Raw genomic sequence first — 15,500 nt, 5'->3', positions numbered from 1 at the left:
AGAGAAATTTCTCACCATACTGACTCAGATTCAACTCCCCAATTCTCTGAGGGTTTCTAGGTCCCTATATCACTTTCAAAACCCCACTTAAAAATGGGACAATGCTATTTTCCAGTTAACCTACTTCCTAAGGAGTTAGCTAAGGGAATAACGCACATGAAGTGAAAGAGATGTGCTCCATAGCTGTAAGGTTATGTTATTTATTACTGTGGTTGTTTTTCGCTTTTCGGGATTTTCTCTTCCTTTTCACATTGCCTGTCTGGAAGAGTCATTACCGATAGTAACACCAAGAGGCTCTGGGTGGTCACCTCGTTTGCCCTGACTGACCCTGCAGGGACATAGGACAACTCCCCTCAAAGGGGAGAACGCTAGGTGGTAACAGGTGAGGGGGTGAGTGAGCAATGTAAGGGCCCAGGGCTGAGCTGGCCAGGGTGTAACTGCGGGTTAATGTCCTTGGAAGGATGTCTCAAGAGAGCAGCTTCAGAGGAAGCCAAGACCCTGGTTCTTCTCCCCAGCACTTAATAAAACGCAGGGATGATTATCCACCTAGCTTATCACCAGACAGGTTCAGAAAATAAGAAGAAAGAGTGTCAGATATATGTTTGCCTTGAACTCGATTCAACTCTACTTGCCCAAATTCTCTTAAATACTAAAAATAATAATATCCCCATTTTACAGAAAACTGAGGCACATAGATGTTAAGTAATTTGTCCAAAGTCATCAGGGCAGTAGCAGCAGTGTCAAAAGTTGAACCTATTAGTCTGGTTCCAAAGTGGGTAACACTTCACTACAAAACATTGGCTTCTGTTTCCTATTAAAAACTGGTAAGTGTCCAGAAGTCTGTTTTAGTCAACACATATTCTTTCACTGATCTTTGAAAAATACACTGCAAATATGTCTTCCCTTTGGATTAAAGTGAGAACATGTCTGCTTGATCCTCCTAAAAATGCAAGGTAGTATAATCTTTTGCAAAAATGAATGATATCCTAAGGGTCTTAGTTAGGCTGCATGGGGCACCTCTTTAACCCAAGAGTAGAAAAGATGGGCCAGCCTGGAGAATGAGGCACAGAAAGTAAAGACCCAGAACTAAAGAGTTTTCCTTCCTTTATAAGTTTTCTCTAGAATCAATCTAACCTGACGCCACAGACAAAAATTGCTTGCACTGTTAGTTACGAAGACTCTTCAAACCTCCATTCTACACTCTGTCCACATACCTCTTTGAACCTAGCATAAAAGGCTAAAATAAATGACTCACTAAAACTAGGTCTATAGATCATCACTCAAACTGAACTATTATATTATATATTAAACTATATATTAGATTGGCTACCTATATCATGTTTCATAATTTAACAAGTGTGTCCATGTGCATTAGATCATTTCATTCCCACAAGCAGAGGAAAGGGAACTATCATTCATTGACCAATGCCCACTGTGTGCCAGGAAATATGGTAAGATTTCTATCTGTGCTTTTTATCTATTCTTCACAGAGCCCCAGAGGGACTGGTAGAATTCTACAGATAAGTAAACTGAACCTCAGAGTGCCTGAGTGAATTTCCCAAAGTCAGACATCTAGAGAAAAGCTCACATTCAAACCTAGGTCTTCTGACTCTAAACCCCATTGCTGTACCCCATTATTCATTCATAGTGCCATAAATCCCACTGATCCACTCTTGAGCATTTACAAATATAACTGCTTCATTTGTGTGTGCAAATGCCCTATGAAGAGTGCACCAAAAATGGAGTCATTAGCTCAAATCTCAGATGTGGGTTGGTCAATGTGCCCCATGCCACAATCACAATACCTGCTTATTTCACTGTTTCACTTGCACGGTGTTATTCCTGGAAAGAACTATGTAGATACCAAATGCTCCATTTTGTGAAGCCATCAAAGAGCTATACTTTTCCCAGTGCAGGTGTATTTTTCCAGTTTCAGGTATCAGAATTCTGAGCAAGCCGTCGAACACCTGGTTCATCACCACTTCTTCTGTAGTATCTGGATCAGGGCCTTGCCCACAGTGGGTGACCTATCAATGACTTCTGTTTATTTCCCTTCTGTTGTCTCCTTTCTTCCACTGGGACATAACTCTAACTACTCCAAGCAGACACCTCGTTGATGCCTACCATAAGGTCACTGTTGACATTTCTTTCGTCCCCGCCACATCCTGAAGCAACCACCATCCCCTTTCTTATCTTCCTAACCAAACTCCATCCACCCTGCAAGGACAATCTAAAGTCCCAGACTCTCTGTGAGAGCTTCCTCAATCCATTGCAGGTGTCAATCTATCCATCCTGCTCCTCCCAAATTTTAAAACATTCATCAACTGTACTACAGTTCACATTAAACTATAAATATAATAGAAAAGATGTTATGCCAAAGCACCAAGTTCTGCCATTCTTAATGAACGCTTCTTTCTGTTCTTACATGTGTTGACAGTTAAGTGACTCATGCACGATACTTTTAATCTCCTTGACGAAACTATAACCACTGTGATGGCAGGGCCCTCATCCTACTTCATTTCTTCATCAGCCACTTCCACCAACACTCCTAACAGTGCTTAGCCTACAATATACTCAAAAGATGTTCGTTAGTGGGTTTTTTGCATATGTGCTCAATCGTGTCCAACTCTTTGCGATCCCATGGAGCCCACCAGATTCCTCTGCCTATGGAACCTTCCAGGCAAGAAGACCTTTGGAACTAGAACCACAGCAACAAGAGATAAGGAACCTAAATGTCCATCAACAGATGGAGGGATAAAGAAGATGTGGTACATATACACAATGAAATAATATTACTCAACCATAAAAAAAGGAACAAAATTGGGTCATTTGTAAAGATGTGGATGGACCTAGAAAGTCAAAAAGAGAGAAACAAATATCGTATATTTATGCATATATGTGGAATCTAGAAAAATGGAATAGATGTAACCATTTGCAGGACAAGAACAGAGACTCAGATGTCGAGAACAGGTGTGTGAACATGGGGGTGGGTTGGGGGGATGAATTGGGATACTGGGAGGGACATATACACATTACCATGTATAAAACAGATGGCTAGGGGAACCTGCAGGACAGCACAGGGAACTCAGCCCGGTGCTCCGTGGTGACCTAGAGGGCTGGGATGGAGAGGGGTTACAGGCAGGCTCAAGAGGGACAGGGTGTTTGTATACATAGAGCTGATTTTCTTTGCTGTACGGTAGAAACCAATATAACACTGTAAAGCAACCATAACCCAATTGAAAGAAAAAAAAAAATAAAAGATTGATGAGAAACCTGTGAGACGAAAGTGCAACAGGTAGAAGTGGGTAACTGCCCTCTGCCCTCTGGAGACAAGCCGCTGTGCCACACGGCCGGCGCTGTTGATGGGAATGTCCAGAGCTGCCAGGCACTGCAGACCATGCTATTCTGAACCATGGCATGTAATTTAAGGAAAGTTATAAACAGAAAGATTCTTCCATGCCTACCATATGCTGGTCCTTTACACTCATTCTTTGCTACTTCTCATTACAAGCCTCTGAGTTGCAGGCTACAATTATGCTCATTATGCAGATAGGGGAAGTGAGGCATGAACCTGTAACGAAACTGCCCAAGGTCACAAGACTTCAAAATTAGTGGAGCCAAGACTCACTCTTTTTGACTCCGAGTCCATTGGAGCAAGGGAATGTTCCCTGCTCTAATTTATTACCTCACTGTGCATTCTAGAAGTTGGGGAGGTGGGAGGAAGCATGGAATCTGGTGAAAAAGCTAAGGACTCAAAACATTGTGAAAAAAGTAAAATGGCATCCTAAGAATTTCTCGAATTTTTCAGATAAGTGTGAAGATAAATCCCCAAAAATCCACCTCAAAGAGCATTTATTTGAAGTCTCATGTTTTATCTTTTAAAAAATTCATGTAGCTTCTAATATATTTTACTGCATGTCCATCTATTTTTTTAATATTAAAATGTTTCAAGTTATTTATAATGGGGTCAACCTGACATCTCAGGTAGGTCCTGCATGGCTCTCAAAAATCATAGATATGCACACATTGCTATATTTAAAATGGATAGCCAACAAGGACCTATTATATAACACATGGAACTCTGCTCAATGTTATGTAGCAGCCTGGATAGGAGGGGATTTGGGGGGAGAATGGATACATGTATATGTATGGTAGAGTCCCTTCCCTGTCCACTTGAAACTATCACAACATTCTTAATGGGCTATACCCCAATACAAAATAAAAAGTTAAAAATAAAAGAAAAAAAATCAGGTACTCTAGCTCCCTGAAAATAACCACAATCCAGCCAAGGGATTATGTCACTGGCATAAAGATGGATGATGGGGAATTAGGAGATCTCAGTTTTAGACCCAGCAAATTCTGTAACTCAGGATGAAAAGTCAATACAGTGAGCCTCCCAATTTATTTTTATATTTGAGGAGTAAAGAGTGAAATGGATAACCTCTAAGAGTCTGTCTCATCAAAGATCTGATTTCATTCATCATAAATTTTGACCTGCTGGGAAATGTTGGAAAGAAGGCAGGATGCTATACAAGTCACCGTTCTGGATAATGATGACCTCTGCTCTTATCATTCAGATACAGGAAGTCAGAAGACATGGCATTAAGAGAGGCATGCAAAAAATAAGACAAAAGTCGAATCAGGAAAAGATTAATAATAAAAGTATCTACTAATTAACTGGAAAAAGGATGAGGTTTTGTATGTCTTAAATGAGGCACCTTAAAAAAGCTATTTATGATTATTTTCATAATCGATATTTTGTATGATCATATTTAGAGCCTAGATTCTTTTTAAAGAAGCAGTTAATTTTCTGCCCTCATGACCATGCAATTAGTGGCAAAGAATTCTCTGCCATATTAAAGAGTCAAAAAGACTTGAAGTGAAACAGAAAATTATCACCAAGCTCTTTCTTCCATTCTTGCCTTTCTCCATGTGCTATAAGCCTTAACTCTAAGGTTTCCTAACATCTAAGGTCTGTTTTCATTTTTACCCCCTACTAACCATAATTTGACAGTAGATCATATGCTCCAAGTTTAAAATGTATGCTCGTTTTGGCAGCACATATACAAAAATTGGAACGATACAGAGAAGATTAGCATGGCCCCTGCGCAAGGATGACACTCAAATTCATGAAGCGTTCCATATTTTTAAATCCATGTACCTACGGACACCTTATCTTCGACAAAGGAGGCAAGAATACACAATGGAAAAAAGACAACCTCTTTAACAAGTGGTGCTGGGAAAACTGGTCAACCACTTGTAAAAGAATGAAACTAGAACACTTTCTAACACCATACACAAAAGTAAACTCAAAATGGATTAAAGATCTAAATGTAAGACCTGAAACTATAAAAACTCCTAGAGGAGAACATAGGCAAAACACTCTCAGACAAAAATCACAGCAAGATCCTCTATGACCCACCTCCCAGAATATTGGAAATAAAAGCAAAAATAAACAAATAGGACCTAATGAAACTTAAAAGCTTTTGCACAACAAAGGAAACTATAAGCAAGGTGAAAAGACAGGCTTCAGAATGGGAGAAAATAATAGCAAACGAAGCAACAAAGGATTAATCTCAAAAATATACAAGCAACTCCTGCAGCTCAATTCCAGAAAAATAAATGACCCAGTCAAAAAATGGGCCAAAGAACTAAACAGACATTTCTCCAAAGAAGACATACAGATGGCTAACACATGAAAAGATGCTCAACATCACTCATTATCAGAGAAATGCAAATCAAAACCTCAATGAGGTACCATCACATGCCAGTCAGAATGGCTGCTATCCAAAAGTCTACAAGCAATAAATGCTGGAGATGGTGTGGAGAAAAAGGAACCCTCTTACACTGTTGGTGGGAATGCAAACTAGTACAGCCGCTATGGAGAACAGTGTGGAGATTCCTTAACAAACTGGAAATAGAACTGCCATATGACCCAGCAATCCCACTTCTGGGCATACATACCAAGGAAACCAGATCTGAAAGAGACACGTGCACCCCAATGTTCATCTCAGCACTGTTTATAATAGCCAGGACATGGAAGCAACCTAGATGTCCATCAGCAGACGAATGGATAAGGAAGCTGTGGTATATATACACCATGGAATATTACTCAGTCATTAAAAAGAATTCATTTGAAGCAGTTCTAATGAGGTGCATGAAACTGGAGCCCATTATACAGAGTGAAGTAAGCCAGAAAGATAAAGACCAATACAGTATACTAACACATATATATGGAATTTAGAAAGATGGTAATGATAACCCTATACGCAAAACAGAAAAAGAGACACAGATGTACAGAACAGACTTTTAGACTCTGTGGGAGAAGGCAAAGGTGGGATGTTCAGGGAGAACAGCATTGAAACAAGTATACTATCAAGGGTGAAACAGACCACCAGCCCAGGTTGGATGCATGAGACAAGTGCTCGGGGCTGGTGCACTGCGAAGACCCAGAGGGATGGGATGGGGAGGGAGGCGGGAGGGGGGATCGGGATGCGGAACACATGTAAATCCATGGCTGATTCATGTCAATGTATGGCAAAAACCACTACAATATTGTAAAGTAATTAGCCTCCAACTAATAAAAATAAATGGAAAAAAGAAGTTTAAAATGTAACAGTCATGGAGAAAGTCTTAAAATATTTCATATCTAGAATATTTGTGTATGTGTGTGTGTGAGATGGGGGTAAAATGTAAGGCAGAAAGATGAAGAGGAGGTGTGAGTTTGGTTTACTGCTTCACTATTAGTAAGAGATAAGGGGCTTATGTTCCTGTTGTGTCTGGAAAATGTTTCAATACCTGCTTTTAAATGATGGCACTTGGGCTGGGTTGTGGCAGCAACAGAGTAGACAACATTTTAGATCAATTTCCCTTACTTTAAATTCTGAAAACATCTATCAATCTATCTATCAATATATAGGTCAACATCTATCAATGTACATCTATCAATCTCACGTCTACCCATTTTTCTTCAAAAGTAGTTTCTTATTTGAAATCATTTTCAGTGAGGAAAAACAAGGGGAAAGAATAGATTAAAAGGAGAAGTGAATGGGGACTGGAAAAACAGAGGTTGGTAAACATTGCCAACATTTGCTGGTGCCAAAGAACATATTCTGCAGATGTGTTTGTATATTGTCATTGACTAGGCAATGAACTCTTTGCCCCACAGCCAAGAGCCTACAGATCTCTAGGTCCAAAATGCCACCCAGTTCCTAGCCCCACAGCTGTCTCAGCTTCCCAGAGTGGCCCTGCCAATGTTATTTGGGTTTCTCAGTTTTCCAGTGGCTTTCTTACCCTCGGTTATTCTGCAAATCAAGGGTTCTCTTTGCCAATTTACTTCCTCCTGGGGCTAGGATAATGCCACCATTCTGTGTATCAGAGGGAAGATGAAGTAAAATTAGCTATTGCTGTGGGCTAGAGGAAAGAAGGTAGGCATAAGAGAGAAGAACGGAATGAAGGGAAAGAAGGCAGAGAAGAAGCTGTTCTCTGACGCATGGGGACTGTCACAAGGTGGAGAGTGAAATGATGCTTTCAAGGCTGACTCTCCCCTGTTCTTTTAGACCACTTTGTCCACTGGAATTGTGAATTCAGACACGTTGGAACCTTCATTCGTTCTGTAAAGGATTTCCCCAACCAACTGGAAAGGAGATGATGACTTCCTTACGAATATAATGTTTGCAGCTGACATCTCATGAGCCCTCCTTGCCTATTCTAACTTGACAAAAATCACTTGCATGTAATGCTTTTATGTTAAGGGGAGAACATCCCCCAGCTCTGCCCGTGGCTTCAGCAGATGAGGCCTGCTGGGGACTGCTGCACCACTGTAGAACTCGATCAGGTCACCTAACTCCCTAAATTATTCTAAGGCTACGCCCAACTATAAATAAGAATTGGATGATCCCTGAATTTAATACTAACCTCATTTTTATTAGTAAGATAGTAATAAAAAGGGTTTAGGATTTGGGTCATCTAATAAATATTTAAGACATCTTTTCTCACTCATACAATGGTCTTAGTCAATAACCTCTCTGAAACTTTGTTTAATTACAAATGGAAATTGGAAATTATTTGGTCAACCTCATGTGCTTCTTTGAGAAGCAAATGGGATCAAAGATTAAAAACTATGCAAAACAAACCAAAAAAACCCTCTGCAAACTGTAAAAGGATACAGTTGGGCTAATGTTAAAAATTTGCAATATAAATATAAATGGCAACCCTTACTGGGCACTTTCTTTGCTTAGCCATTGTACTAAGGGTTTAATCCACATTATTTCATTTAAATCACAAACTTAAAAAAGATTTGTATAATATCTAATTTTAGAGAGGATGAAACTGAGGTACAGAGAAGTTAAGCATTTTCCCAAGACAGCAAGTGTTAGAGCCAGGATTCAGACCTAGACTTTTTAAGTAGCGAAAACTCTGAATCTGAGCAAAAGTGCACTAGAATGAGAGTCTGGCCCTACTAGGCCATGTTTTACTACTTAACCACTTCTGATCCTGGCCACTTTAATTTTCTTATAAATGATGTGCATGTGCATGTGAAATCACTTCAGTTGTGTCCCACTCTGTGCGACCCGATGGACTGCAGCCTGCCAGGCCCCTCTGTTCATGGAATTTCCAGGTAAGAATACGGGTGTAGTGTACCGTGCCCTCCTCCAGGAGATCTTCACGACCTAGGAATTGAACCCATGTCTTTTATATCTCCTGCCCTGGCAGGCGGGTTCTTCACCACTAGCACAACCTGGGAAGCCCCTTATAAATAACATGGGATGTTAAAACCTGTCTTCCTTACCTTAGAAAGTAGTAATGAGAAAAAATCTAGTTTACATTACTTTGAGAACTGAAATAAGATAGACAAAGATAAGGAAAATATAAGGCAGAAGTAAGAGTGTAGTGGTCATCTCAGTGGTAGCAATAGTAAAAAGGGATTAGTACAGTATATTTTCTGGTTTCTATACAAAATAAAATCTACAAATTCTACTGTTCTTAGGCATGTTCCTGATAAATAAAAATATCAAATGAAGCTTAAAAAAGTACAGTATTTTCTACAATGCAGAAATACAAAGGATTATAAAAGACTATTATGAACAACTATATGGCAATAAAATGGATAACCTGGAAGAAATGGACAGATTCTTAGACAAGTTCAATCTTTCAACACTCAACCAGGAAGAAGTAGAAATTATGAGCAACCCAATTACAAGCACTGAAATTGAAGCTGTGATTAAAATCTCCCCAAAAATAAAAGCCCAGGACCAGATGGCCTCACAGGAGAATTCTGTCAAACGTTCAAAGAAGAGCTAATGCTTATCCTTCTAAAACTTTTTCAAAAAATTGTAGAGGAAGGAACACTTCCAAACTCATTCTACAAGGCCACCATCACCCTGATACCAAAACCACACAAAGACAACACACAAAAAGAAAGCTACAGGCCAATATCACTGATGAACATAGATGCAAAAATTTTAGCAAACACAATTCAGCAACACATCAAAAAGCTCATATACCATCATTAAGTTGGGTTTATTCCAGGAATGCAAGGATTCTTCAATATATGCAAATCAATCAATGTGACATACCATATTAACAAATTGAAAGATAAAAACCATATGAGAATTTCAAAAGATGCAGAAAAATCCTTTGACAAAATTCAGCACCCATCTATGATTAAAACTCTTCAAAAAATGGGCATAGAAGGAACCTACCTCAACTTAGTAAAGGTCATACATGATAAGCCTACAGCAAACATTATTCTCAATGTTGAAAACCTGAACGCATTCCCCCTAAGATCAGGAATAAGACAAGGGTGTCCACTTTCACCACTATTATTCAACATAGTTCTGGAAGTCCTAGCTTCAGCAATCAGAGAAGAAAAAGAAATAAAAGGAATTCAGATCAGAAAAGAAGAAGTAAAGTTCTCCCTGTTTGCAGATGACATGATACTGTACATAGAAAACCCTAAAGATAGTATCAGAAAGTTACTAGAGCTAATCAGTGAATTTAGCAAAGTTGCAGGATACAAAATCAATACACAGAAATCACTTGCATACCTATATACTAACAATGAAAAATCAGAAAGAGCAATTAAGGAATCAATCCCATTCACCACTGCAACAAAAAAAATTAAATATCTATCAATAAACTTACCTAAGGAGACATAAGAAATGTACACTGATGAAAGACACTAATGAAAGAAATAAAAGATGACATAAACAGATGGAGAGATATTCCATGTTCCTGGATAGGAAGAATCAATATTGTGAAAATGACCATACTACCAAATGCAACCTACAGATTCAATGTGATCCCTATCAAATTACCAAAGGCATTTTTTCACAAAACTAGAACAGAAAATTTCACAATTCATATGGAAACATAAAAGACCCCAAACAGCCAAAGCAGTCTTGAGAAAGAAGAATGAAGCTGGAGGAATCAACCTTCCTGACTTCAGATTATACTACAAAGCTACAGTCATCAAGACAGCATGGTACTGGCACAAAAACAGAAATACAGACCAATGGAACAAGATAGAAAGCCCAGAAATAAACCCATGCACCTATGGGTACCTTATTTTTGACAAAGGAAGCAAGAATATACAGTGGGACAAAGATAGACTCTTCAATAAATGGTGCTTGGAAAACTGGACAGCTACATATAAAAGAATGAAATTAGAACACTTTCTAACACCATACACAAAGATAAACTGAAAATGGATTTAAGGCCTACATTTAAGACAACTCTTAGAGAAAAACATAGGCAGAACACTCGATGACATAAATCAAAGCAAGATCATCTATGACCAACCTCCTAGAGCAATGGAAATAAAAAGTAAACAAGTAGGACCTGATTAAACTTAAAACCTTTTGCACAGCAAAGGAAACTACAAGCAAGGTAAAAAGACAACCCTCAGAGTGGAAGAAAATAATGGCAAATGAAACAACTGACAAAGGATTAATTTCCAAAATATACAAGCAGCTCATATAACTCAATGACCAAAAAACAAACAACCCAAACAAAAAGTGGGAAAAAGACCTGAAAGACATTTCTTCAAAGAAGACATACAGATGGCAAACAAACACATGAAACGATGCTCAACATCGCTCATTACTAGAGAAATGCAAATCAAAACCACAATGAGATATCACCTCACACTGGTCAGAATGGCCCTCATCAAAAAATCTACAAACAATAAGTGTTGGAGAGGGAGTGGAGAAAAGGGAACACCGTTGCACTGCTGGTGGGAACATAAATTGATACAGTCACTATGGAAGATGGTATGGAGATTCCTTAAAAACACTAGGAATAAAACCACCATATTACCCAGCAATCCCACTGCTAGGCATATACCCTGAGGAAACCAAAAGTGAAAAAGAAACATGCATCCCATTGTTCATTGCAGCACTATTTACACTAGCTAGAACATGGAAGAAACCTAGATGTCCATCAACAGATGACTGTATAAAGATGTGGTACATATACACAATGGAATATTACTTAGCCATAAAAAGGAACACATTTGAGTCAGTTCTAGTGAGGTGGATGAACCTAGAACCTATTATACAGAGTGAAGTGAGTCAGAAAGAGAAAGATAAATATTGTATTCTAACACATATATATAGAATCTAGAAAAATGCTACTGAAGGATTTATTTAGAGGGCAGCAATGGAGAAACAGACATAGAAAACAGACTTATGGAGATGGGGAGAGGGGAGGAGAGGGTGAGATGTATTGAAAGAGTAACATGGAAACTTACATCACCATATGTAAAATAGAGAGCCAACAGGGATTTGCTGTATGGCTCAGGAAACTCAAACAGGGGCTCTGTGTCAACCTAGAGGGGTGGGGTGGGGAGGGAGATGGGAGGGAGGTTCAAAGGGGAGGGGATATATGTATAACTGTGACTGATTCATGATGAGGTTTGACAGACAACAATAAATTCTGTAAAGCAATTATCGTTTAATAAAAAAACAAAAAGAAAAAAAGGAGTACAGTACTGTCTTTTCTACAATTAGTTCATTAAAGGTTTTCAGTACTTGATGTGTATGTGTTTTTTTTTTTTTTTGGTTACTTGGAGTAAGAGTGCTATTATTAACCCTGTCTATTTTTTTGTTACTTGGAGTAAGAGTGCTACTATTTACCCTGTGCTATTATTAACAACTGTCTGCTTTTGTGTTCTGTAACAAAAGATGTTTGGGGCCCTATTTTTGCAGTTTTTGGGGCCCAGTTTTTGCAGAGGAAAGTGGGAGTGGCAGAGGATGGGGTTTACCCCACTGTACCATAACATATATCTGCGCTCATACCCCATTCTGATGAGTCAACACAAACACGTTACCATGAGCAATACTGAAACAAAGGCCAGGCATCCTGCACCTGGCGTTCATTTTTCTTAGACTCCAGATGCCTATGCACAGAAATCACAAGACCAGCAGTCAAAAAAATGCAAACTGCACGCAAGAGAAAGATAACAAGATAGCAAGATTTTGCCTTTTGTTCAAAAACAAAAGTGACAATTCCATTCCATTTCACCAGGAATCTGCAAACATTCATTCAGATCCAGGCTGTTGCAATTATCCAGGTCGCTTCAGATATAGTTGTTGTTGTTGTTGTTCAACCCTTTAGGTTGAACATCTCTATAGATTAAGTGCCATCTTTATTAAGTGTCTTTACTAATAGAAATTCCATTAATAGCCTTGTTCATATTCTTCGGAAGGAAATAGACTAAAAACAGGGGTGTTACTAGACACAAGTGCAAAGCAAGGCTAAGAGGAATAAAATAGAGAAAGAAATCCGACATGATTGAGGATGATGAGTCAAGTAATATTTAGAATCCGGAAAGGACAAAACACATTTGGAACACCGTGAACTAGGACTGAAACTCATCACTGAATAAACCCTATTTAGAGCTGACCTAAGCTTACGAGGGTTTAAACTCAACATCCAGGGGCTGGAGGCAGGGTTTGCAAAAGTGATGGTGGAGCAGAACGGACAGGTTTCAAGGATGTTTGAGACAAGGATTATTTGCTCATTATCAATCTCACTGATGCCTAAGTTCTTACATTTTAAGTATTAATCAGTACATACAGATTTGTTTAGCAAACATCATATTTAAAGCAGTGTACTTAGGACTGTAGAATGTAGGCAGAGGAAACATGTGGTTTTTTGTTTTCTTTTTTAAAAAACTTCTATTGGCATGTAGTTGCTTTACAATTGTTAGCTTCTACTGGACAACAAAATGAATCAGCCATGGTAGTGGTTTAGTCACTAAGTCATGTTTGACTCTTGTGACCCCATGAACTGTAGCTCACCACGCTCCTCTGTCCATGGGATTTCCCAGGCAAGAATATGGGAATGGACTGCCATTTCCTTCAGGGGATCTTCCTGTATTTTCTAGACCCAGGAATTGAACCCAGTCTCCTGCATTGAAGGTGGATTCTTAACCAACTGAGCCACCAGGGAAACCCTATATGTACACATATGCCCTCTCCCTTTCAGATTTACCTCCCAAGGAAACACATGGTTTTGCTCTGCAAAGAGTTTACTGTGTCATATGAAAACAAGAGAAATCCTTCAAATGCGTATAATATAAAACAGAGAAACAGCACAAGAGATACAGGCAAAGAACCACAATGGGGGTGAAGGGGAAAGGCAGATGGAACGAGGATTTGAAGGCCTGCTTTCTTTCATGGTCATAGCACCTATATGATCTTTAAACAAGGTACTGATCCTCTAAAATGGAGATGATAATATTAGGGCCACTTGATGTTGGTATTGTGATGATGAAACAAGAAATGTAGATTAAAGTCGTATGGATGTAGGTTTCCTACTCTTATTTTTCTTCAAGGAGTGCTAATCAGGGTTGAAATAATGAGGGAGAAGGTGTATCATCTGGTTACACTGTGTGAGGCAAGTCTCATGGAAGGAAATGTGAGTTGTCTTGAAAGATGGAACGTCACTTTGTGTCCCCATAACTATTCTGTTCTTCTTTTTCTGATTGACCTACAGGATACTTACCTTAAATAAATGACCCGTCTCTCATCTCTGTTCTTCCCATATTCCTTCTGAAAGTTCAAAGAGGACGATGAGGACCTGAAGAAAACTGATGACTACACCTCACTCCATACTATTCTCTCATGCCTCAGCGTCTCTGCACCTATGTGGCCGCCTCACTCATTCCCTTCACCTGATAAACCACTATTTTAAAACCATCTCAAGACCTCTCTCCTCTTTTTATTCTTCCTTGGTCATCTTTCCTCTCCATTCAAGCAGATGGGTCACGCCCACCTTGCTGCATTTACTGCGGTTTGTATCTCTCTTGATTGCTGCTTTCAGCATGCTATGCTGCAGCTGTTTTGGTTTCAGTGGTTTTCCCCTTATTCTAGTGAACCTATTAAAAAAATGGGCTCTGAAGCCAGATTAACTAGTTTCAAGGCCCGGCCTTTCCATTTATTAGCTGTGTGATCATGAGGAACTTACTTAACCTCTGTAAATTTTGTAAAGTAGAAATGATAGTGCCCACATCAGAGAGTTGTTGACAGAATTGAATGAAATATATGTGAAGGACTTAGAACAGTATGAGACACACACTAGGGTACTCACCATATAATATCACTTTTAGACTAAAGTACCAAGTCTGGGATGTGTCAGAGGTCAGACAGGATGTACTAATTGTTTGGTAAAGAAATTAATATGCACTTTAAGACTACAAAATATTTGGCAAAGAATGATTCATTTGTTTAGTTTGCAGTGGCTTTGCAAAATATCTCTAATTGCTATACTATTTTGATAATAGATGTATATTACATATATCTGCATATGCATATGAGCAATATTAAATTACAATTGTGACAAATACTATGAACAACTCTCACAGGATAGTATTCAAGTGTGTGGTACAGATATGTATGTAATTGTTCATTTCATGTTTGTCTCATCCACTTGAATCTAAATGCCCTCAAGGTAGGGCTTGAACTTGTGCTATTTCTTGCTATCTGCCCTGGCATATTACATAATTTCTGATACATAAAATGTATCTGGTAAATACTGGTTGAATGGAAGATCAGATGGAAGATGAACCATGTTTACACAATTAGTAAATATCTTTACTATTCCTTTCTATTTGGAATGCCCTCTTCCATCATCATCAAATTCTGTTTGATCTTTATAACCCAGCTAAGATCCATGAAGCTTGGCACCCCTTAATTCTTAGGGCAATTCATGGGTACTTAAGGCACTCAACAAGGTCCATTTGAAAATTCCTGGTGGGCAGAATTCCATATAAGTATCATCAGGGGTTCTGTTGATTTAATCAGTTTAGTATTTCAACCAGGGCTTGGCAAGCTGCATGACTTTCACATTAGACCAAAACCAAACATGGTGGCCAGCAGCACAAGGAAAACTGATTTTGTACATTTCAGCAAAAGACAGTCAAGCACCAGTTGGGTAAGGGGTAAGGCTCTCTCTGCCAAAGTGGTGGTGGGACAGACGAGCTGAAGCGCACTTTC

The 15,500-nt window shown here is 39.0% G+C and overlaps 1 protein-coding gene and 1 non-coding gene across 6 annotated transcripts in view; one reads left to right on the top strand and one right to left on the bottom strand.

Annotated features, from left to right (window-relative positions):
* DLG2 (discs large MAGUK scaffold protein 2) overlaps positions 1-15,500 on the bottom strand; it is a 2,219,272-nt gene that overhangs the window by 871,607 nt on the left and 1,332,165 nt on the right. The gene's annotated exons all lie outside the window — the stretch shown is intronic.
* On the top strand, positions 5,043-5,149 carry LOC136170040 (U6 spliceosomal RNA). The gene has a single exon (XR_010663500.1). It is a non-coding gene; the product is annotated as a U6 spliceosomal RNA (small nuclear RNA).

The sequence above is a fragment of the Muntiacus reevesi genome, chromosome 5 (assembly GCF_963930625.1).
Source record: "Muntiacus reevesi chromosome 5, mMunRee1.1, whole genome shotgun sequence".
In the NCBI taxonomy this organism is placed as follows: Eukaryota; Metazoa; Chordata; class Mammalia; order Artiodactyla; family Cervidae; genus Muntiacus; species Muntiacus reevesi.
Note: the sequence above shows the minus strand (reverse complement) of the source record. Positions and strands in the feature narration are given on the sequence as shown.